Source organism: Balaenoptera ricei, chromosome 12, assembly GCF_028023285.1.
Source record: "Balaenoptera ricei isolate mBalRic1 chromosome 12, mBalRic1.hap2, whole genome shotgun sequence".
NCBI lineage: Eukaryota > Metazoa > Chordata > Mammalia > Artiodactyla > Balaenopteridae > Balaenoptera > Balaenoptera ricei.
The window spans coordinates 80,644,283-80,666,600 of NC_082650.1; the positions used below are offsets into that span (position 1 = coordinate 80,644,283).

General features: G+C 40.8%; 1 long non-coding RNA gene across 1 annotated transcript in view; it reads left to right on the forward strand.

Annotated features, from left to right (window-relative positions):
• The window catches only part of LOC132376439 (uncharacterized), a 413,195-nt gene that overhangs the window by 38,027 nt on the left and 352,850 nt on the right, over positions 1 to 22,318 (forward strand). The window contains exon 2 of the long non-coding RNA XR_009506298.1: positions 5,507 to 5,598. This is a non-coding gene — a long non-coding RNA (uncharacterized LOC132376439). The remainder of the gene's footprint in view (positions 1 to 5,506; positions 5,599 to 22,318) is intronic.

The following is a 22,318-nucleotide window of genomic DNA, read 5'->3' on the forward strand; positions in this document are numbered from 1 at the left end:
TCACAGCTCTCTCCCAGAGGTGCATGTCCCGTCCCTATTCTTTTGTCTCTGTTTTTTCTTTTTTCTTTTCCCTACTCAGGTACGTGAGGAGTTCCTTGCCTTTTGGGAAGTCTGAGGTCTTTTACCAGCGTTCAGTAGGTGTTCTGTAGGAGTTGTTCCTCATGTAGATGTATTTCTGATGTATTTGTGGGGAGGAAGGTGATCTCCACGTCTTACTCCTCCACCATCTTGAAGGTCTCTCAGGACAACTTTTAAAATTTAGTGCATATCCAAAATTTCCCTTTCCCCTCACATTTGATTAATACTTTTGCTGGATATTCTATTTTAGTTAAAGTAATTTTTCCTCAACTTTTTGAATGCATTGAATTTCATTCTAAATACAGGTGTTCTGTATGTGACCAGATTTTTACTCTGGAAGATTTTAGATTCTTCTCTTTATCTCTGGCACTCTAAAATGTCATCAAGATGTGCCATAAATAGTCTTTTCTCCTTAATTGTATTGAGTAATCAGTGGGACATTGTAAACTCATGTCCTCTGTAAACTCATGTCCTCAAGTTCTTGTATATTTCCTTATATAATTCTTTTTTGATGAATTTCTCCTCTCCAGTTGTTTCTGTTCCACCTTTCTGTAACTCCTATTATTCAGATGTTAGACCTGATGGATTAATCCTGTAGGTCCCTTTTCTCAATTATTTCCCAACTCTTTGTCTAATCATTTTTATATTCTGAGAGATTTTGTTTACTGTGTCTTCTAGATTTTTAATTGGATTTTTTTATGACTCTGATATTTTAATTTCCAAGTGCCCTTTCTTATTTTTGGGTCATTCCCTTTCTTGGTGGTTTTTGTTTTTATGGATAGAATAATTTATCTTTCTGATAATATTAATAATAAATTTTCTACCTGATTCCAGGTTTCCTTCTTTCTGTATGTTTTGATCTCTCTCTTTCAGAGTAAAGGCTTTTCTCAGATGTTAAGTGATCCCTTGCTGTCTGTTCATATTTAAGAATGCAGCAGTAAGGAACTGATAAGAAATGGCATGTGAGTCAGTGGGGCTGAGTGATTAAGTGGTGCTTTAGGCTTTTCATGAGGGGGATCCTTAAATGTAAGTATCCTTAAATGTAAGTCTTTTCTTTTGGTTGATTGGTTTCTCCAGAGAAAGGTACTCCAGTCTGGTACTTGGGAAATACTTGGTTGCTTGCTCTGGATATGGATAGAAGACGACTCGGTGGGGTGGGGGTAGGGCATGTCACATCTTTGCCCTCTATTGCATTTAAGTTCCCCAAGTCTACAGCCTTTTCCCAGAGAATTAACCTCTGCTGTCCTGCCTAGTGTAGAGGTGTGGTGGCAGTGGGACTGTGGTGTTTGCATGGTTAAGAAAGATGTTGGAAGGGACCGGTATATAGACTTAACCAGTATTTGTATTCAGCTTGCGTATTATATCTACCTTCTGATACTTCTGAAGTATCAAGTATGGTGCCTCCAAGTCTTTGGTGTCTCAGGGGTTCTACAGATGAATTCACTCACTCAGCTCTCATCAACTGCCGTCTCTGCAGAGACTTTGGATTGGGTCTTCTTTTTCCCTGTTAGATCGATTACCATTCTCCATGTGCTTTCCACCTGCAATATATTTGTTAAAATATCTCATCTACTGATGCATCTCCTGCTGTTCTTTTTGTCCTCGTGCTGTTTTCCCTTTTTATTCCTTTGCTCTCTTTTTGGAGGTATCTCAGGAGACAGAGATGAGTACTGCATGTGGTCATTCCATTCTGTTTAATTAGACTTTGACCCTTTTCAAAGGCTCTGAACTTTCCCCCCCTCACTATTACTGTACTTGTTAGAGCCAAAGTTAGTGCAATTTTTTAAGTTCTAAGTTCTCCCTCAGTGGTCTCACTCAGAAAGTTCTTTATCCTATTTTTAAATGCCCTCAGGGTTTATTACTGTACACGCAGTGCCATCTTGGGCTCTTCGAAGACAAGAATACAGTTTCCAATTATGCAAGATAAGAGCTCCCTCACTGGTGTGCTGGGACATACTGGTGCACCACAGGTGAGTATGGATGCAAGGTGTTGATCCTCTCAGTCCTTGGGAAGCCAGGCTGTTTCTGGGCCTGTGGCCTCATGCATTCCATTTATTGCTATTTGTCATACAAACAGTACCATTTTCTATGTGAGGTATGGCCTGAAAAACGTTGGGAACACTGCTATAAAGAAATCTAGTTGGTATTTTCATTTTAGGATTTGACATTTTGGACTATTCAATCCATCTTTACAGACTATGAGGTTTATTCTTTGGTTAATGCATTAATAGAAGTGAAAAAACTCAAAGTATTCATGAAAAATGTATATATTTAAGTGGATTTTTGGGGTGCATAACTAGATGAATTTAGCATTGATTTACTCTATGATCTTCTGTTTATTAGTATTGGAAATTCACTACAGATAAAGGACATATTTTAAGGAATCAGGCTATGTCTTAAATCCCAAAGCTGGAAGTCTTTCCAGCCTGTATAGACTGCATCCAGGAACTGGAAAGTGGGAGAAAGAGACTGCCTTTGGTTCTTCTAGCCCAGTCTTCTGCCTCTGCTGTTCTTTCTATATATACCCTAACTTTTCTGTCTTCCATAGTCCTAGTTCAAGTGCCCAGTGGAGACTGATAATCATCAACCACCTTTCAATGCCAAATTCAAACTCCCAGGAGAGAAACTGACTGGCCCAGCTTAAGTGGGTTTCCAAACAATGGCAGTAGTTTCTCTGCAGAAAATGATCAACCCAAAGTCAAAGAGTATGAACATGGCTGGGTGGTTTACCCCTTCCCATAGGAAAAGAGAGGTTCTCATAGTGGACATAAGCATTGGGCAAATGCTCCAAACATGGCCACTACAAGCATGAAAGCAATTATCTTTTGCTTTATGACGTGTAGGGTGTCGTATCACCACAAATTTCTCACCACAGTTGCCTCCGGATTTGAATTTATTCATTATTTTTACAATATCAGAACTGGAAAAATATATTTTTGAAAAAAAAGATTTTTTGAGAGGAGAACATATTAAAGCCATTGTTGCAGAATGTGGGTGATCCGTCTGTGTGAAACAGTTTCTGGTTAAATTGTAGTGTGGCTACATACAAGGAAACTGATTATCTTTATGTGGCTTGTACAGGGCTCGGAAAGTGGTGAGATGAGAGGCAGGGGAGCCTTAAACTGCAATCATCCATAACAAAAATAATGAAGTACAGGAATAAGCCAGAGAAGTGGGGAATGGAGGATAGGGGACTAAAATGATGGTATTAAAGAGGCAACTTGGTAGGACATAGTGTTTATTGGTTTGGGCAGTAAGGAAAATGTAGAAAGTAAGAAGAGGCCATGTTTTTGACTTGGGCAAATGAGTGGATGGTGGTGCCATTTGTTGAGATATAGAAAGTAGGAGGGGAGATGGTAGGTTTTGGGGGAACAATGAATTTAGTTTTAGACATTTTCAGTTGTAGATTCCTGAAGAGAATCTAGGTTCCAACTATGTAGTTAGGAATATGTATTTATAGCTCAGGAAAAAAATTTTCTACCAGAAACATAGAACTAGAATAAGTTATATGTATTTTTATTTCTAAGAATATTTGGAATACCCTATTTTCTAAGTGTCCTTTATTTAAAAATTGGTTAGCTATAGATTTAAGCAATGTCATGTTGTCAATAGCATTATTATTTTCACAAAACTTTTATTGATGTATAGCATATATTCAGAAAATTTTCAGTGGATTTTCAAAAATTTATACATCCATGTAACCAGAACTCAGATCAAGAGACAGAACATTGTCACTACCCTGCCCCCCAGAAGACCGTGCCTCCCTCTTCCAGACATGATATCTCCCAAAGAGTAACCACCATTCAAGATTAGTTTGGTCTGTTTTGAATTTTAATAAATAGAATCATATAGTATGTGTCCTCTCATGTCTGGTTTCTTTTGTCCAACATGATGTTTTTGATGTTTTTGAGAGTCAACCATGTTTGCATGTAGCTGAAGTTGTTCATTCTCATGGCTATAAAATATTCCAAGTAAAGTTGTGACTATACCAGTTTATTTATCCATTCTACAGGTGATAGACAATTGGATGAAGCAGCATTACTTTTAGGGAGGTAGGTTTTAGGGATTTAGGGAGATAAGTTGAAGCTACCATACTAACATTTTTGAGTGAAAAATGGTAAATGGTGGGCTCTGAGTGTCTTTGGAGTCACTGGAGAAGGTGACTGGACTTCTGCAAGCACGGAGGGTGATAGGTCAACCAGGACATGAAAGAAAAGCTGACTGAGAAGGGTTTAAAACCTGGCAACACTCTTGTTACAGTAGTTTATTTCTGAAATCAATGCCAAGGGGTAAAAAGTCTATCAATAGATTTTCTCTGTCTCGAAACAGTAAATAAGCGAACCACAAATAAAAAAGTGTGAAGAGGCTCTGTTGTTCTCTTGTCATTTGGGACTCAGTATTCCCCATGACTGGATAAAAATGAATTCATTTTGAAAAATAATTTTTAAAAAATCCATCTGCTAGGTCTGGTGATGGACATCAGGAGGCCTAAGACAATGAGAGTTTGGAATTAAAATAACTTTGGATGTCTCTTTACTATTGGTTATAAAATCATTAAAGGCCTGACGGGATCACTTAAGCACTTCAGTTTTACTACATTGCATTTTGTGGGGGATATTATAAGCTATAACTGTAATTGTGGATTGGGAAGTTGCAAAGGACTTGAATATCCCTCACACATGTAAAGATGTAAAGCACTAAAGTCAACTTCTCTGGAGAGACCTCCCACAAAAAACCCCAAACCCTAGAAAGGATATGCCCATCTTTGTCAATCATGTCTCCTACAGGTATCCGTTGCTCTATTTACTGGTTGATGCCATGAATTGATTCAGGTTTGCCTGAGTTCTTGAACCATTCCTTTCCAAGGCAAGATGTGTAGCCACAGTTCCAGTTTACCATCTGGTTGGGCCTGGAAGGAGAGTCTTGCGTTCTGATGAAAACGTTTTCACTGCCCCAGCGATGATCATGGTTACCTCTGTAGATTTTGAGTCCAACATTCCCAGGCATCTGTGTCTTTCTTCCCTCTTGGCATAGTGTTTGTAGGGTTAGGTAACAGTCTAGTTCAACATTACAATAGAAGCTTTGCCTGAGAATCTGGTAGTCTGTCTGGTTCTTTCCCAACATACACAATGGCCAGCATCATGCTGAGAGTAGACAAATTGCCTGGATCCCTGAAGCTACTATCCACATAACTGACTACTAGAGGGCTGGGACTGGAGTGAATGAGTGAGGTACTTGCTTCAGATGCCAAATCTAAAGAGGCATCAAAAAGTTCAGATATCAAGATAAACAGTATTTTAATGCAATATTTGAATGATCAAATTTTTGAATAATCAAAATTAAAATTTTAAACATCCATAATGAACAAAATATTAAAATTTTAAATAATGACAGGATCATTATTACTGATTTTTATCTTTTGCCTTAGGCTCCAGTTGACCTTGATGGGGTACTGTTCAATGGTGTGAATTTCCCTTCCGTGAGGTTCCATCTGTCAGACTGAACTCTGCCTGCTCAGAGGTAAGAAATGTCCTAAATATCCCTTTTGGGGGATTAATTTCTTTTATTTTTGTTTACTTATTAATGTAGAGTTGACATGCAATATTATGTTAATTTCAGTTGTATAACATATTGATCTGACATTTAAATACATTGTGAAATGATCACAACAAGTCTAGTAACAATCTGTCCCCATGCAAAGTTATTACAGTATTATTGACCATTTTTCTTATGCTGTATATTATATCCCTGTGACTTATTTATTTATTGTATTAATTGGAAGTTTGTAGCTCTTAATCCCTTTCACCTATTTCACCTAACCCCCACCCCTCTGGCAACCATCAGTTATTCTTTGTATCTGTGAGTCTGTTTCTGTTTTATTTTGTTTTGTTCGTTTTGTTTTTTAGATTCCACATATACATGAAATCATACTATACTTTCTCTGTCTGACTTACTTCACTTGGCATAATACCCTCTAGATCCAGCCGTGTTGTCACAAGCGGCAAGATTTCATTCTACTTTATGGCTGAATAACATTCCATTGTATATATATGCCACATCTTCTTTATCCATTCGTCTATTGATGGTTGCTCCCATATCTTGGCTATTTTAAATAATGCTGCAATGAACACAGGGATGCATATATCTCTTCAAATAAGTGTTTTTATTTTCTTGAGGTAAATACCCAGAAGTAGAATTAGTGGATTATATGGTAGTTGTATTTTAATTTTTTGAGAACCCTCCATACTGTTTTTCATAGTGGGTGCTCCAGTTTACAGTATCACCAACAGTACCTGAGGGTTTAGTGGTGCTGAACTCTTTTAGCTCTTTCTTTTCTGTAAAACTCTTTATCTCTCCTTCAATACTGAATGATAACCTTGCCAGGTAGAGTATTCTTTGTTGTAACTTTTTTCCTTTCAGCACTTTGAATATATAGTGCCACTTCCTACTGGCCTGCTAAGTTTCTGCTGAAAAGGCAGCTGATAGTATTATGGGAGTTCCCTTGTACATAACTAGTTGCTTTTCTCTTGCAGCATTTAAGATTCTCTCTGTTTAAATTTTGACATTTTAATTATAATGTGTTTTGTTGTGGATTTCTTTGAGTTCATCTTGTTTGATACTCACTGTGCCTCCTGGACACGGATGTCTGTTTCTTTCCCCAGGTTAGGGAAGTTTTCAGCTATTATTTCTTCGCTTAAGTTCTCTGCCTTTTTCTCTCTCTCTTCTCCTTTTGGGACCCCTACAATCAAATATTAGTGTGCTTGATTTTGTCTTACGGGTTTCTTAAACTATCATCATTTGAAAGGATTCTTCTTTTTTCTGTTCGACTTGGGTGATTTTTGGTACTCTGTCATCTGGATTGTTGGTCCATTCTTCTGTATCATCTAATCCACTGCTGATACTCTCTAGTATATTTGTCATTTCGCTTATTGTATTCTTCAGCTCTGACTGGTTCTTTTTCTAACTCTTGAAGTTCTAACTGTGTTCATCCGTCCTTCTGAGTTCGGTGAGCATCTTTATGATCATTACCTTGAACTCTTTATCAGGGTTTTCTTATCTTCGTTTTATTTGGCTCTTTTTCTGAGGTTTTGTCTTGTCCCTATATTTGAAGCGTATTCCTCCTCTGTCTCCTCATTGTTCCTAGTTCTCTGCGTTTATTTCCGTGTATTAGGCGGATCCTTCATGTCTCCTGATCTTGGAGAAGTGGCCCTATGCAGGACGGGTTCTGTGCAGCCCAGCAGCACGCGTCCCTCTGACCGTCAGGGCTGGAAGCTCCCGGGCTGTCCTCCACGTGGGCTGTGTGTGCCCTTCTGCTGTGGTTACACCAAGCACTGGGAGCACACCGGTAGGGGGGGCTGGGCCCTGGCCCACCTGACTGTAGGCCCCCGCCTCGCGTGGTTGCTGCAGGTGTTGTGGTGGGCGAGCCAGGACCCCTGGCATCGCTGGCTGTGAGGCCCCGCTGTGTGTGACTCCTGCGGGGCTGCTGGCGGGCAGGGCAGGCCCTCGGCACGGCTGGTTGCGAGGCCTGGCCGCTTGCTACTGCCGCGGGTGCTCTGCCGGGTGCGGCGGGCTCCCCACACAGCTGCGTGTGAGGCCTGGTGGTGTGTGACTGATGCAGGTGTGCTGGTCGGTGGAGCAAGTCCCTGGCACTAATATGCCGGAGGGAGGAATCCAAAATGGTGCCTTCCAGTGCTGGTGCCAGCGTGGTAGAACAGGATCACAAAACCAGCTGCCACCAGCTCCTCAGTCCCCAGGTGGAGTCCCAGCTGCCTCCTGCCTCTCCAGGAGGCTCTGCAGGATCAGCGAGTGGGGCTGACCCAGGCACCTTTCAGACTGCTCCTTCTGCATTGGCACTCAGAGTGTGTGAGATGTGTGTGCACCCTTTAAGAGCAGAGTCTCAGCTTCCTACAGCCCTCTGGGTCTCCCTAATGTAAGCTCAGCTGGTTTTCAAAGTCAGATATTTTGGAGCTTGAACTCTTGGTGCAGGACCCTTGGGCTGGGAAGCCCAACGTGGGGCTCAGATCCCTCACTCCCCAGGGAGGGCCTCTGCAGTTGTGATATCCCTCCCCCTTGTGGGTCAACAACCCAGGGGTGTGGGTCCTGACTAGACCCTGTCTCCGCCCTTCCTACCCATCTCATGGTGGCTTCTTCTTTATATCTTTAGTTGTAGAAATCTTTTCTTCTAGTCTTCAAGTTGTTCGCAGAAATGGTTGCCCTGTAAGTAGTTGTAATTTTGGCGTGTCTGTGGGAAGAAGTGAGCTCAGGGTCTCTCTAACTCTGCCATCTTTGCTGATTAATTTCTGATTCAACAAATACTAGTTGAGCATCTAATATGTGCAAAGCATGATGCTACGTTATATAAAGAGCTACGAAAAATCTGTAAGTCATGATTCTTGCCTGTAATTGCTTATAATCTAGCAGAAGAGATATGTATTATAGACAGGATCCAAAGTCTTACACACCATGTGAAAAGTACAGAAGCAATGCTATAGTTCAGAGGGTGGAGAGTACACTTTGAGCTGGGACAATCAGGGAAAGCTTTTTAGAAAAGCTATCATTTCTAGGGACTATGAAGATATGGTGAAATTTGGACATACAAAGCTAAGGGCAGCAGATATTTCTGTGCAGAAAAATACAACTATGGGAATACTTAAGGTATACTCAGAAATGGTGAGAAGCTCAATTGGTTGGAGTTGTGGGCTTGGAAAAGGAGATCAAGCTCAGGAGGTGAAATGACACAGTTATCTGGGACTTTGACTGGTTTTAGCTTTTAGAATTTCACACGCACATTTTTGAAGGCTGGCGTTACCTCCTGATACGACATGTCTTAGTCTGTTTGGGCTGCTATAGACTGGGTGGTTATAAAGAAAAATTTCTTTCTCACTGTTCTGGAGGCTGGGAGTCCCGAAGCAGGTTCCGGTGAGGACTCTCTTCTGATTTGCAGACTGCTGACTTCTCGTCGCATCCTCACATCAAGGAAAGAGGAGTGAGCTAACTTCCTGGGTTCTTCTTTTAAGGACAATAATCCCACTCATGAGGGCTCCACCCTAATGACCTAATTATGTCCCAAAGGCCCCACCTGCAAATACGTTGGGGATTAGATTTCAAGATATGAATCTGGGGGGTGGGGAACACAAACATTCAGTCCATAGTGGGACACTTTGTTCTTTAAGATTTTGAGACTAAATAGCACAGCTACCAACAAGACAAATGGTAGATACAAATGAATGTTATAAAGATCAATTAAATCATGTGTTATATCAATGTCTCAACGGTTCACATAGCTATTAGAAGTAAAAGCAGTGCTAAACAAGATGATAGAATGAAGAATTAGTCCACAGTGCCTTTGGGGTCTCTGGCCGTCCCTAGCTGACGTGGAGATCACACAAGTGGATGCACAGCATTATAAGCCCCACAATGTCTCAGCGTAAAGACCAGGATTCCCTGTTCTGTTCTTTATTTGCACTTTGCTACCATTAGCCGTACAGATACATCTTTGTTTAAATGCTGGCTAATAGGTTCTGACTAAAGCTAGGGACTGTAAGCCTCTAATTAGCAAGCTTAGTGAAAAAGCACTTTCTGGTATAATGCTTATTTGCGCAAAGGCTTCATTTTTTAAAAATAAATTTATTTTATTTATATTTATTTTTGTCTATGTTGTGTCTTCGTTGCTGTGCACGGGCTTTCTCTAGTTGTGGTGAGTGGGGGCTACTCTTTGTCGTAGTGCACAGGCTTCTTATTGCGGTGGCTTCTCTGGTTGCAGAGCACGGGCTCTAGGCGCGCGGGCTTCAGTAGTTGTGGCGCGCGGGCTCAGTAGTTGTGGCGCACAGGCTTAGTTGCTTTGCGGCATGTGGGATCCTCCCGGACCAGGGCTCGAACCCGTGTCCCCTGCATTGGCAGGCAGATTCTTAACCACTGCGCCACCAGGGAAACCCTCAAATGCTTCATTTTTGAGCAGTACAGCAATTAGAATCTCCTGTGATAAAACTGAAGTCTGAGCATATTCTTTAAAACGATTGAAAATAAATCCAGATCCAGTTTTAGGAAAGGAAACTGGTTGTCAGATTTAAATCTGTGCCGTATCTTGTGACTCTCCTGTTGTTTTTCCTGTAACCATAAAAAGTGCCTTTCTATATATTATTTCCCAAAACCTCTTGTAACACTCAGACTCCCAAAATATAACACTATCATCTGGGTAGGGCTTTTTATCAATATTTAAGTTCTACTCATTAATTTATGTAAAACAGTGTTCAACCTTGGGTTGGTATCCCAGCTATAGCTTTTAAACATATATGTTTAAAAATCTTTTTATTTGAAAGAAGCATTGTCAGACTCTGCTGGCTTCTCAATCCCTTGGTTAAGAATTTATAAAATCCCTGCTTCTAGCAAGATTCTTTTTTTGTCTTAAATTTAGTGTTGTGTTTTTGTTTCTGGATATTTGGCTCTGGATATTCCACGTGCCAGCACTCCTTAAGAAGAAAACAGAAGGAGAGCAGTGAACGTGAGCTGCAGACAGGGCAGCTGGCAGTGTGGGTCTACCCCCAGCCCCACGCAGAAGCCAGCAAGAGCTTCCTCCCGGGGTTATGAGTTCCTCAGTGTGAGTCAACTCTCCTGAGTGCCCTTAGGGACAGACTAGTTACATGAAAGGGGATTTCACACAGAAATCACCCTGTAGTCCAGTAAACAGAGAAACTTAGCAATGGAAGCATTATTTTCCTTTCTCAGCTAGCTATTCAGAAGATAACTTCACAGTTAGGAAGGAAACTTTATTATCAGTTTAAACAAAGACATCCTTTTCTATTCTATTCTCTTACCCATTCTTCATTTCCCGCTACCTCTGAAGAGAGAAAACACCACAGAATACATGAGGAGATAATTTTTTGTATTGATAATTTCATTCCAAATATGGAAAAGAAAAATTGAACATGAAGACAACACTGTCCGTCCTAAAGTACCTAAGTCCCCATTGGCAGGTTGCTAGGCCCCTAGGCCCCGGCGTGGGGAGCAGGAGACCTGTGAATATTTCTCTCTTGTCAGATGGTTTAATGTTGAGCTTCGTCTGTAGGGGGTGCAGGAGGGGCACAGGAGGAGAAAGTGTGCTCCTCTTGCCGGGCTTCTGTGGGGCAAAGGGGTTCTCCAGCACCTTGCTCCTGCCGTGTGGGTGGCTTCTCCCGGCCTGGTTCTGAACGTGCGGACGGCGTCTGCAGCATGCAGCTTCTCCAGACAATCCCACGGCGCCAGGAGCTTCTGCAGTGCCCGTTGCCAGGCTCCTGTAGTACGTGGCTTCTCTGGTGCCCGGATCTGACGGTGCACCACTTCTTCGGCACTTGGCTTTTGTCATGCCTGTTGACCAGCAGCACCCAGTGGCCAGCAGCTTCCCCTGAGTACCCTTTGGGTGTCTTCTCAGTGTAATGCCACCAACAAGACACCTCCCCCGTTGAATGGCTTCTCCTGGCGCTCTCTTCGGAAGCTTTGCGGTGCGTTTGAAGGCAAAGCGCCTCCCTGTGGATCGTCTTCCCAGAGGGTGGATTTTCAGCAGGTTCTGCTGGCGCTACTTCTCGGTGACTTCAACATCCCACGAGCCATGCTCACGTTCTGTCTCTTCCAGCGAGGTCTGGATTTTAGTTCTGGTGCAGGGTAGGGAGGGTGCCTCTTCCTCCCTCAGCCCTAAGGGTAGGGCCTGCTCCTTATAACTGCTATTCCTGTTTTTATTAGAGTTATCTTCACTTCTTACTTGCCCATTCCTTATTACCTCAATCTCCTGTTATATTCATAATTCCCCGTATGAAACTTTCTGTGATCAAATTGTTGCATGGATTCTGTCTCTCGATGGACTCTGACTGATGCATTTACTAAGATAAATCTTGGTGGTGATCATTTCGTGTTATTTTTTCCAGAGACATGATGTACTTTTTCGGTTTGTAGATTCAAGTCTTATTTTATTTCTGCAAAGCTGTTTTGAATGATACTTGAATATTTTCCTATTCCCTTTATTTCCACTCTCAGGAATATCAATTATATGTATGTTGAATTTCCTTTGCCTTTCATAGCTCTCATTTTCCCTCTGATCTTTAATCATTTTCACTTAAGTTTTTTAAAAACATGTATTCTTTCAATCCTGCTGTCTATGTGCCTGCATTGTTTTCATGACTCCTGTGGTCTTAATTTTTGGAAGGGCTTTATTTTTTCTTTTACTTTTTTTTTGTGTTTTTGCAAACTTATCTTTCACTAATTTTGCTGTTTCACTGTATCTTCCTTGATCTTGCATCCTTCTGTTTTGAAGCCCTACTTTATACAGGCATTTGTTTTACTAAGTGTTTTATATCTATGGCTTATATTTGGTTACATTTTTCATCTATTCAATGGCAACATTAATATGAATATTCTTCATCTGTCATATGTTTTTCATGCTTCTTTCCTCTATTTTTCTATTATATACTTATATGAATCTCATGCTGATTCTCATTTAATTTTTACACACCTTTAGATGAATTGAATTTTCCCCAGACCAGGACGTTCTACTTAATTTCCTTATAAAACAAGTTTGAGTGCATATGCCTTCTATAAACCTTTATTTTACTTCAGCCAACAGAGCCAAGTAACTTCAGATATGCGCATGATATAGAATATATGTCTTCTACCCTGCCTTGTCATGAGGCTGCTTTGTATGCGTATGTGATTCCTCAGTCATCACTCTCTGTTGCTCTTCTCTGGGTGTGCCACTAACTTTGAACTACTAAGATTTTTCAACTGTCCGAAATTTACAGACATAAAGTACTTTCTTGAAAGCTTCCCACATTCCAATTTCCCTTGTGCTGAACTTAGCAGCCATTTCTCATATTGGAGATGGAGATGGAGTTTGCATTCTTGGAATGACTTCCACTGGTAAACAGGTCTATCTTTATGCTGATATTTTAATACTAAAGATTTAATGGGATTTATAAACTAAGAACTTTATGAAGGCAACCGAAGTTTGTTGTCTTACATTTAGTCTCTGGAATAAGTAAAAATATTAATTTGAGCTAATTAACATGCATTAATTTAAAAAATACAAATATTATTCAGTTGTGTTATCATCTTTCAGTTCATTCTAGATAGATGTGACCCAAGGAATAGTCTCTGCTCTGATCTGTTGTCCACATGTTACTGAACCAAACCTGGGTCCACTTGCCCTCAGGCAGTAAAGCCAATCTACTGAACTGGGTTGTGATGAAGGAAAGTACAGCATTTATTATAAGGCACCAGACAAGGAGTCTGGGACAGTTAGTGCTAAAAAAGCCCAAACTCCCCTATAGGTTTCAGCAAAGCATTTTTATTTATTTATTTAATTTTTATTGGAGTATAGTTGCTTTACAATGTTGTGTTAGTTTCTGCTGTACAGCAAAGTGAATCAGCTATACATATACATATATCCCCTCTTTTTTGGATTTCCTTCCCATTTAGGTTACCACAGAGCACTGAGTAGAGTTCCCTGTGCTATACAGTAGGTTCTCATTAGTTATCTATTTTATACATAGTAGTGTATATATGTCAATCCCAATCTCCCAATTCATCCCACCCCCCACCTTCCCCCTTGATATCCATATGTTTGTTCTCTACATCTATGTCTCTATTTCTCCTTTGCAAATAAGTTCATCTGTATCATTTTTCTAGATTCCACATATAAGCGATATTATATGATATTTGCTTTTCTCTTTCTGATTTACTTCACTCTTATGACAGTCTCTAGGTCCATCCATGTCTCTGCAAATGGCACAATTTCATTCCTTTTTATGGCTGAGTAATATTCCGTTGTATATATGTAGCACATCTTCTTTATCCATTCTTCTGTTGATGGACATTTTGGCTGCTTCCATGTCCTGGCTATTGTAAATAGTGCTGCAATGAATGCTGGAGAGGGTGTGGAGAAAAGGGAACTCTCTTGCACTGTTGGTGGGAATATAAATTGATACAGCCACTATGGAGAAGAGCATGGATGTTCCTTAAAAAACTAAAGATAAAGCAAAGCATGTTTAAAGGCCAGGTGAGGTGTGGGAGTTGCAGGGTATGTGGTCAGCTCGTGCACAATTCTCTGACTGGTTGATGGTGAGGTAACAGGGCGGTGTCACATTATCAGTCCTTAGGCTCCAGTAGGTCTGGGGGCTATGAGCTCATGGTCATCAAATAGTTAACAGCTTCCATTTGGTGGGTGTTTTAGCACCTGTAAAAAAAACTCAGGAAGTGTGTATTGGATACTGTTATCTGGGTACTTCAGAGAGGCACTAAAGCAGGATATATGGGCAAGGCGTTTGTCCTGGGAAGGCCCTATAGGGTCCTGCTTGGTTACACACATCTTGTGTTGTCTCAGTTATTCTGATATCCTCTGTGTATTCCATAAAAGTTTGCTCTATGATACTTGCACTGGGTTTTTGTTTTCTCATTTTAGATTCCTTACTGTTTGCAGTCATCCCTTAGACTATGATTCTGTCAGTGATCAAAATTCATGCTAAAAAAAGGCTTTGCTTCTTTTTGATATGGTCTGAGAATTTCAGGCAGTTCAATTCCCTGTTAGTGTAGAAATAGATTTTACAGCCTGCTTGGCCCTTCAGTTTTCTCTGTAGCCCAAGATTTATTGTAATAGAGAACCAACCTGACTCCATATTGGATCTATTCCTTTAGCTCTAACCTTTGTGCTCTGTTGCCTGTGCTTAGTCATGCTGGCTCTGTACCTTTTGTAAAAGAACGTTGACTATAACCTGAAATATACATAATAGCACTTTCTCAAGGCTCTGCCTCCCAGGCTTGACCTTTAATGGTATAACACTTATAACAGAGAATAACATTTGTCTTGTTGGAGGTTTATAGGAGCATCATGATCAGACCTAGTGGGCAGCTGCAAGAACAAAGAATTATCACATACCTTCTTGGCTGGCATGAAAAAGTTTGTAATAATCAGTCACACCCCGTCCCTTTTAGTATAAAAGAAGCCTGAATTCTAACTTGGGTAAGATGGTTCTTTGGGACACTAGTCCACCATCTCCTTGGTCTGCTGGCTTTCTGAATAAAGTTGCTATTTCTTGCCCAGCACCTCTTCTTTTGATTTATTGGCCTGTCGTGTGGCAAGCAGTATAAGCTTGGACTCGGTAACATTATCTTTGTCTTGATCCTTCCTTCTCTCACTAGTGGCTGCATTTTCTGTGTTCTACCACAATCTGCATTGTCTGCTACAATTGGGCCCTGCAGGGGCTGCATCAATGGGAAGATTATTTAAGCCCCTCTTAGTGGAAATAGTCACCTCCTGTTTGTTATGTGAATTAAGTATGTGATCCCTCGACTTGCAGCAAGAAGATACACCCCTAACATCATTGACCTCTTCTGATTATCTAAGAGAAACTCAGGGAAGAGTGGAGGAGATCTTACTACTTAACTGTTTCCTGCTCAATATTGTATAGAATATATTGCCTTTTCCAGGTATCAGTTTTACTTTCACAATCATTCTGATGATAATTCCTACTACAAAGGTATGACCCTAGAAGTTGGAATTCCAGACTCTTTAGCAGGTTAGTGGTGGAACTATTTTGAGAAGAATGGGAGTTTGTGTGTCATTTTGTTATACAGGCAGGTAGTCAGCCGCATCCGTTTGTAAGTAGGAGGAACCAAAGTCCAAGGGTTGGACTTTTCTCCCTTATATTGATGGGATGTGAATGGACTGTGGGGGAATGTTCCATAAGAGAAGGAAATAAAACAAGTACAAGGAGAAGCTATGGAAAAAAACCCAGTGAGCATATTTGTTGTTGCCTACCAGCATTAATGACACTTCTAGGAAATTCCCTTCCTTGGGCTTTATAGCCCCGGGAAGAGTGACAAAAATATTACACCAAGAGGTATAGGCATACCTCATTTCATTGTGCTTTGCTTTATTGCACTTCGCAGACCCTGTGTTTCTTAAAATTGAAGGTATGTGGCAACCCTGCATTGAGCAAGTCTATTGGCACCATTTTTCCAACAGCACTTGCTCACTTTGTGTCTCTGTGTCACATTTTGGTGATTATCGCAATGTTTCAGACTTTTTCATTATTATTTTATTTGTTATGGCCCTCTGTGATCAGTGATCTTTGATGTTACTATTGTTATTATTTTGGGGTGCCATGAACCATGCCCATATAAGATGATGAACTTAATAGACAAATGTGTGTGTTCTGACTTCTCCATTGACCAGCTCTCCCCCCATATCTCTCTCTCTTCTTGGGCCTCTCTGTTCCCTGAGACACACAATATTGAAGTTAGGCCAGTTTATAAACCTATAATGGCCTCTAAATGTCCATGTGAAAAGATGAGTTGCACAACTCTCACTTTAAATCAAAAGCTAGAAGTGATTAAGCCTAGGACATGTTGAAAGCCAGGATAGGCTGAAATCTAGGCCTCTTGTCCCAAAGAGTTAGCCAAGCTGTGAATGCAAAGGAGGAGTTCTTAAGGGAAATTAAATGTGCTACTCCAGTGAAAACATGAATGATAAGAAAGTGAAGTAGCCTTATTGCTGATGTGGAGAAAGTTTTAATGGTCTAGATAGAAGATCAAACCAGCCATAACATTTCCTTAAGCCAAAACCTAATCCAGCGCAAGGCCATAACTTTCTTCAATTCTATGAAGGCTGAGAGAGGTGAAAAAGCTGCAGAAGAAAAGTTTGAAGCTAACAGAGATTGGTTCATGAAGTTTAAAGAAAGAAGCTATCTCCTTAACATAAAAGTGCAAGGTGACACAGCAAGTGCTAATGTAGAAGCTGCAGCAAGTTATCCAGAAGATCTAGCTAAGATAATTCATGAATGTGGCTACACTAAACAACATTTTCAATGTAGATGAAACAGTCTTCTACTGGAAGAAGATGTCATATAGAATTTTCATAGCTAGAGAGGAGAAGTTAATGTCTGGCTTCAGAGCTTCAAAGGACAGGTTCTCTTGTTAGGGTCAAATGAAGCTGATGACTAAGTTGAAGCCAATGCTCTTTTTTCTTTTTCTTTTTCTGTTTTCTTAAAAAAAATTTTTTAATTGTTGAAGTATAGTTGATTTACAATGTTTCAGGTGTACAACAAAGTGATTCATTTATACATGTATACATCCATTCTTTTTCAGATTATTTTCCATTATAGGTTATTATAAGATATCAAATATAGTTCCTTGTGCTATATGGTAGAACCTTGTTGTTAATCTATTTTATATATAGTAGTCTGTATCTATTAATCCCAAATTCTAAATTTATACCTCCCCCCTCCCTTTCCTCTTTGGTATCCATAAGTTTGTTTTCTATGTCTGTGGGTCTATTTCTGTTTTGTAAATAAGTTCATTTGTATCATCTTTTTTTTAGATTCCACATATAAGTGATATCATATGATATTTGTCTGTCTCTGTCTGACTTACTTCACTTAGTATGATAATCTCTAGGTCCACCTATGTTGCTGCAAATGGCATTATTTCATTCTTTTTTATGGCTGAGTAATATTCCATTGTATATATACATATACCACATCTTTATCCGTTTATCTGTCGATGGACATTTAGGTTGCTTCCATGTCTTGGCTATTATAAATAGTGCTACTATGAACATTAGGGTGCATGTATCTTTTTGAGTTAGAGTTTTCTCTGGATATATGCCCAAGAGGGGGATTGCTGGATCATACGGTAACTCTATTTTTAGTTTTTAAAGGAACCTCCATACTCTTCTCCATAATGGCTGCACCAGTTGACATTCCCACCAGTAGTGTAGGAGGGTTCCCTTTTCTCCACACCCTCTCCAGCGTTTATTTGTAGACTTTTTGATGATGACCATTTTGATTGGCATGAAGTGATATACCTCATTGTAGTTTTGATTTGCATTTCTCTAATAATTAGTGATGTCGAGCATCTTTTCATGTGCCTGTTGACCATATGGATGTCTCCTTTGGCGAAATGTCTGTTTAGGTCTTCTGCCCATTTTTGATTGCATTGTTTTTTTTTTTGATATTGAGCTATATGAGCTGTTTGTATATTTTGGAAATTAATCCCTTGTTGGTCACATCTTTTGCAAATATTTTCTCCTGTACTGTAAGCTGTCTTTTCGTTTTGTTTATGGTTTCCTTTGCTGTGCAAATGCTATTAAGTTTAATTAGTTGTTAAGGGCTAATGCAGCTGGTGACTTTAAGTTGAAGCCAATGCTCATCTACCATTCCAAAAATCCTAGGGTCCTTAAGAAGTATGCTAAATCTATTCTACCTGTGCTCTGTAAGTGGAACAACAAAGCCTGGATGATAGTACATCTGCTTGCAACATAGTTTACTGAATACTTTAAGCCTGATGTTGAGACCTGCTGCTCAGAAAAAAAATACTCCTTTCAAAATATTACTGCTCATTGACAATGCACCTGTTCACCCAGGAGCTCTGAAGGAGATGTACAATGAGATTAATGTTGTTTTCCTGCCTGCTAATAGCCCATGCATCAGGGTGTAATTCTGACTTTCAAGTCTTATCATTTAAGAAATACATTTTTTGATGCTATAGCTGTCATGGATAGTGATTCCTCTGATGGATCCAGGCAAAGTAAGTTGAAAACTTTCTGGAAAGTATTCACCATTCTACATGCCATTAAGAATATTCATGATTCATGGGAAGAGGTCAAAATACCAACTTTAACAGGCATTTGAAAGAAGCTGATTTCAACCCTCATGGATGACTTTGAGAGGTTTAAGCCTTCAGGGGAGGAAGTAACTGCAGAGGTGATGGAAGCAGCAAGAGAACTAGTATTAAAAGTGGAGCCTGAGGATGTGACTGAATTGCTGCAGTCTCAGGATAGAACTTGAATGGCTGAGGAGCTGCTTCTTACGGGTGAGCAAAGAAAGTGGTCTGTTGAGACAGGATCTGCTCCTGGTGAAGATGCCGTGAAGATTGTTGAAATGACAAGAAAGGAGTTAGAATATTATGTAAACTTAGTTAATAAAGCAGTGGCAAGGTTTGAGAGAACTGACTCCAATTTTGAAAGAAGTTCTACTGTGGGTAAAATGCTGTCAAACAGCACTGCAGGCTACAGAGGAATAGTTCTCGAAAGAAAGAGTCCGTCGCTGTGGCAGATGCTGCAGCCATTCCACGTCGGTGACCACCACCCTGCTTAGTCCGCAGCCGTCAACATCAAGGCAAGACCCGCCACCGCAAAAAAGATTACCACTCACTGAAGGCTCAGATGATGCGTCACGTTTTTCAGCAATAAAGGATTTTTAAATTAAGGTATGTACATTGTTCTTTTAGACATAATGCTATTGCACACTCAATAGACTGTCGTGTGGTGTAAACGTAACTTGTACATGCACTGGGAAACTGAAAAATTTATGTGACTCGCTTTATTATGGTGGTCTGGAACCAAATGTGCAATATCTCTGAGGTGTGCCTGTAATTTTAAAAGGCTATTTTAGAGTGAGGTCATTTTTATGTGTTCTTTTAGATACCTAACACACAACGTAGGTCTAATAAATAGTACATAATTACCTCTAGGGAAAAATTGCATTTTAGATCTTCATTTTCTCTGCCACAGAACAGAATGCGAAACTAAAGCAAGAAAGATAAGGATTTATACAGCAGTCCCAGCTGTACACTTAACATGGTGCTGGAGTATTATGGTCAATGTCTTCTGTTTTGGGGGAGATCAAAACCGTCCTATCAGAGATCATTTTCAGACTTTTAGCAATATTCTGTTTCAACTCTTTTTTTAAGAGTGTACGTGCTGTTATATGGATGATTATGGAGAAGCAGAAAAAATGAGGTTTAAAATACCAGAGGATTAGACTTTGGTAGCTTATTAAATCAATAGCACCCGGAAGACTGTACATAAAATGATTTCCATACGTAAAACCTGTTGTTTTGTATAAGACGGAACACATCTGATGAGGAGCAGACCTGCCTGTTACCTCTGGATGGATGGAGCTACATAATGTGTGGGGCCTTGTGCAAAATACAAGTGCAGAGCCCTTTGGAAGAGTTACAGCAGAGCGTGACACCAAGTCTGGTGTTCTTCTAAGTGCAGGGCTCTGTGTGACTGAATAGGGCTCATGCCCATGAAGCCAGCCCTTCCTCTGGCTGTGCTTGCCCAGGATGCCAGGGAAGCGTTCTAATCCTCCAGATGTAACCCGTCTTCCTCCCTATTTCGCTCATGATGCCCATCATTCTATCTTGGGCACTTATATCCTCTCCCTGGTAAGATACCATTGCCCGTAAGATATCAGTCACTATAACCTCCATGGGTATGCGTTTTGTAGATGCTTACAGCTGAGAGCAGGTTTTGTATATGGTAAGATGGAGAGAAACTAGGAGTGGGAGAGAGAGAAAGGGCGGGAGGCCACAGGAGGCTGCCAGGGCGTGGCGTGAGGATCTTGAATACCTGTGGAAGGAGGTACCCTGTTGAGGGGGATCCCTGAAATGGCCTAGTAGGAATGGAGTGAAGAAAAAATGTTTTTATATTCACTGTTTTACATGGATTTTATGTTAGGTCCTTTTCAGGTTGAGAAGGTGAGTTTGGGTGTCTGTATGCATATGCTAGGGGGTTGTAAACTGCAGGGATTAAAGATGAAAGGAACTCCTCTTTTAGCTACAGATGCTGGGTTCTTCTTTTATGCCTCAACGGAACCTATAGCAGTTTACTCACTCTCATGCCTAGCAGCTCCAAAGATGGTTCCTGGGAAAAGCTTTCACCCTGCCTTACAATACACCTACTCATTACTTCAAAGCAGAGGTTGGATGTTTTTAATGTGGGAAAACAGGGAATGACCTCAAATTTTGTAGTGAAACATCAACTATCCATATACCTGTGGGATGTACAAATCATGTTGATCTTTTCTGTTAACATAGAGAAAGGCAGGATATCAGTTACCTGTTATCACTATAATGCTATATAACAAGCAACCAAAAACACCCCAGTGTTTTGCAACAATAAGCATTTATTTAATGCACAGATTTGTGGTTTCCCTGGCCTGGGCTGGGCTTCGCAGGGCTTGCTCATGTGTCTGTGGCCAGCCACACAGGGCAACTAGGCAACTCTGTTGTTCTCGGTTAGTCTCGCTCCCGTGACGGGGCGTCGGCAGACTGCTGGTTGGTATGGATATTCTTATCCCAGCGGCTAACTTGGCTTGATTCCATGGGTCTACTGTCCTCTAGTAGACTAACCTGGATATTTTTTCACGGCAATGGCAGAGGACAAGAGGCGGGCAGAGTCATAAAAGTACTTTTTCACGCTTCTGCTTGCGTCACATCTGTTAACATCCCGTTGGCTCAAGCAAGTTGCAAGACCAGCCTAGATTCAAATGGTAAGGAAATTCATTCTTCCTTTTTAGGGAGCAAAACTGTAAAGGCACATGGCAAAAGATGTGGATAAAGAGAGGAGTGAAGAATTGAAATCATTTATACAATCAGTTTACCACAGTTGCTAGTTTGGGCACTTACCAGTTAAACTAATAGTCTATCAAAAGTCTTGCCAAGACTTAATATTTAGAGTAAAAGGACATGCTAAGTTTTTTTTTTTTTCCTTTGTATTTTTTTTTTTTTTTAAACGTGATAATCCATTTATTTATTTATTTATTTATTTATGGCTGTGTTGGGTCTTCGTTTCTGTGCGAGGGCTTTCTCTAGTTATGGCAAGTGGGGACCACTCTTCATCGCAGTGCGCCGGCCTCTCACTATTGCGGCCTCTCTTGTTGCGGAGCACAAGCTCCAGATGCGCAGGCTCAGTAATTGTGGCTCACGGGCCTAGTTGCTCCGCGGCATGTGGGATCTTCCCAGACCAGGGCGCGAACCCGTGTCCCCCGCATTGGCAGGCAGACTCTCAACCACTGCGCCACCAGGGAAGCCCTTCCTTTGTATTTTTTAAGGTTTACCTTCGAATCAAGTTGGGTCACTCAGAAATATTATACCTATACACCAGTTTTAAATACATTGTCTCTTAGGCCCAATCCACCATTCTGTGCCCTGCTTTGTGAAACAATGGTTGAACCCGATGAACATTTCTCCTTTGACAGCTGCCTTGATGCTAATCTGTCAGTACAGGATGCTGGAGGGACCCTATTGAAGTGATGGTGACAAAAAGACCCTCCCTTTCCAGGCTCCAGTACTCAATCCATTGTATTCATCATGGAACTCAGTGGGTCAGTGTGTAGATGGCCCGTGGGGCTGGCCTCAGGGGCCCTCGTGGACTGGCTCCTGCCTCCCACCTAACGGCTGTTTCCGTGGCAACTCTGGCCACATCCTCGGG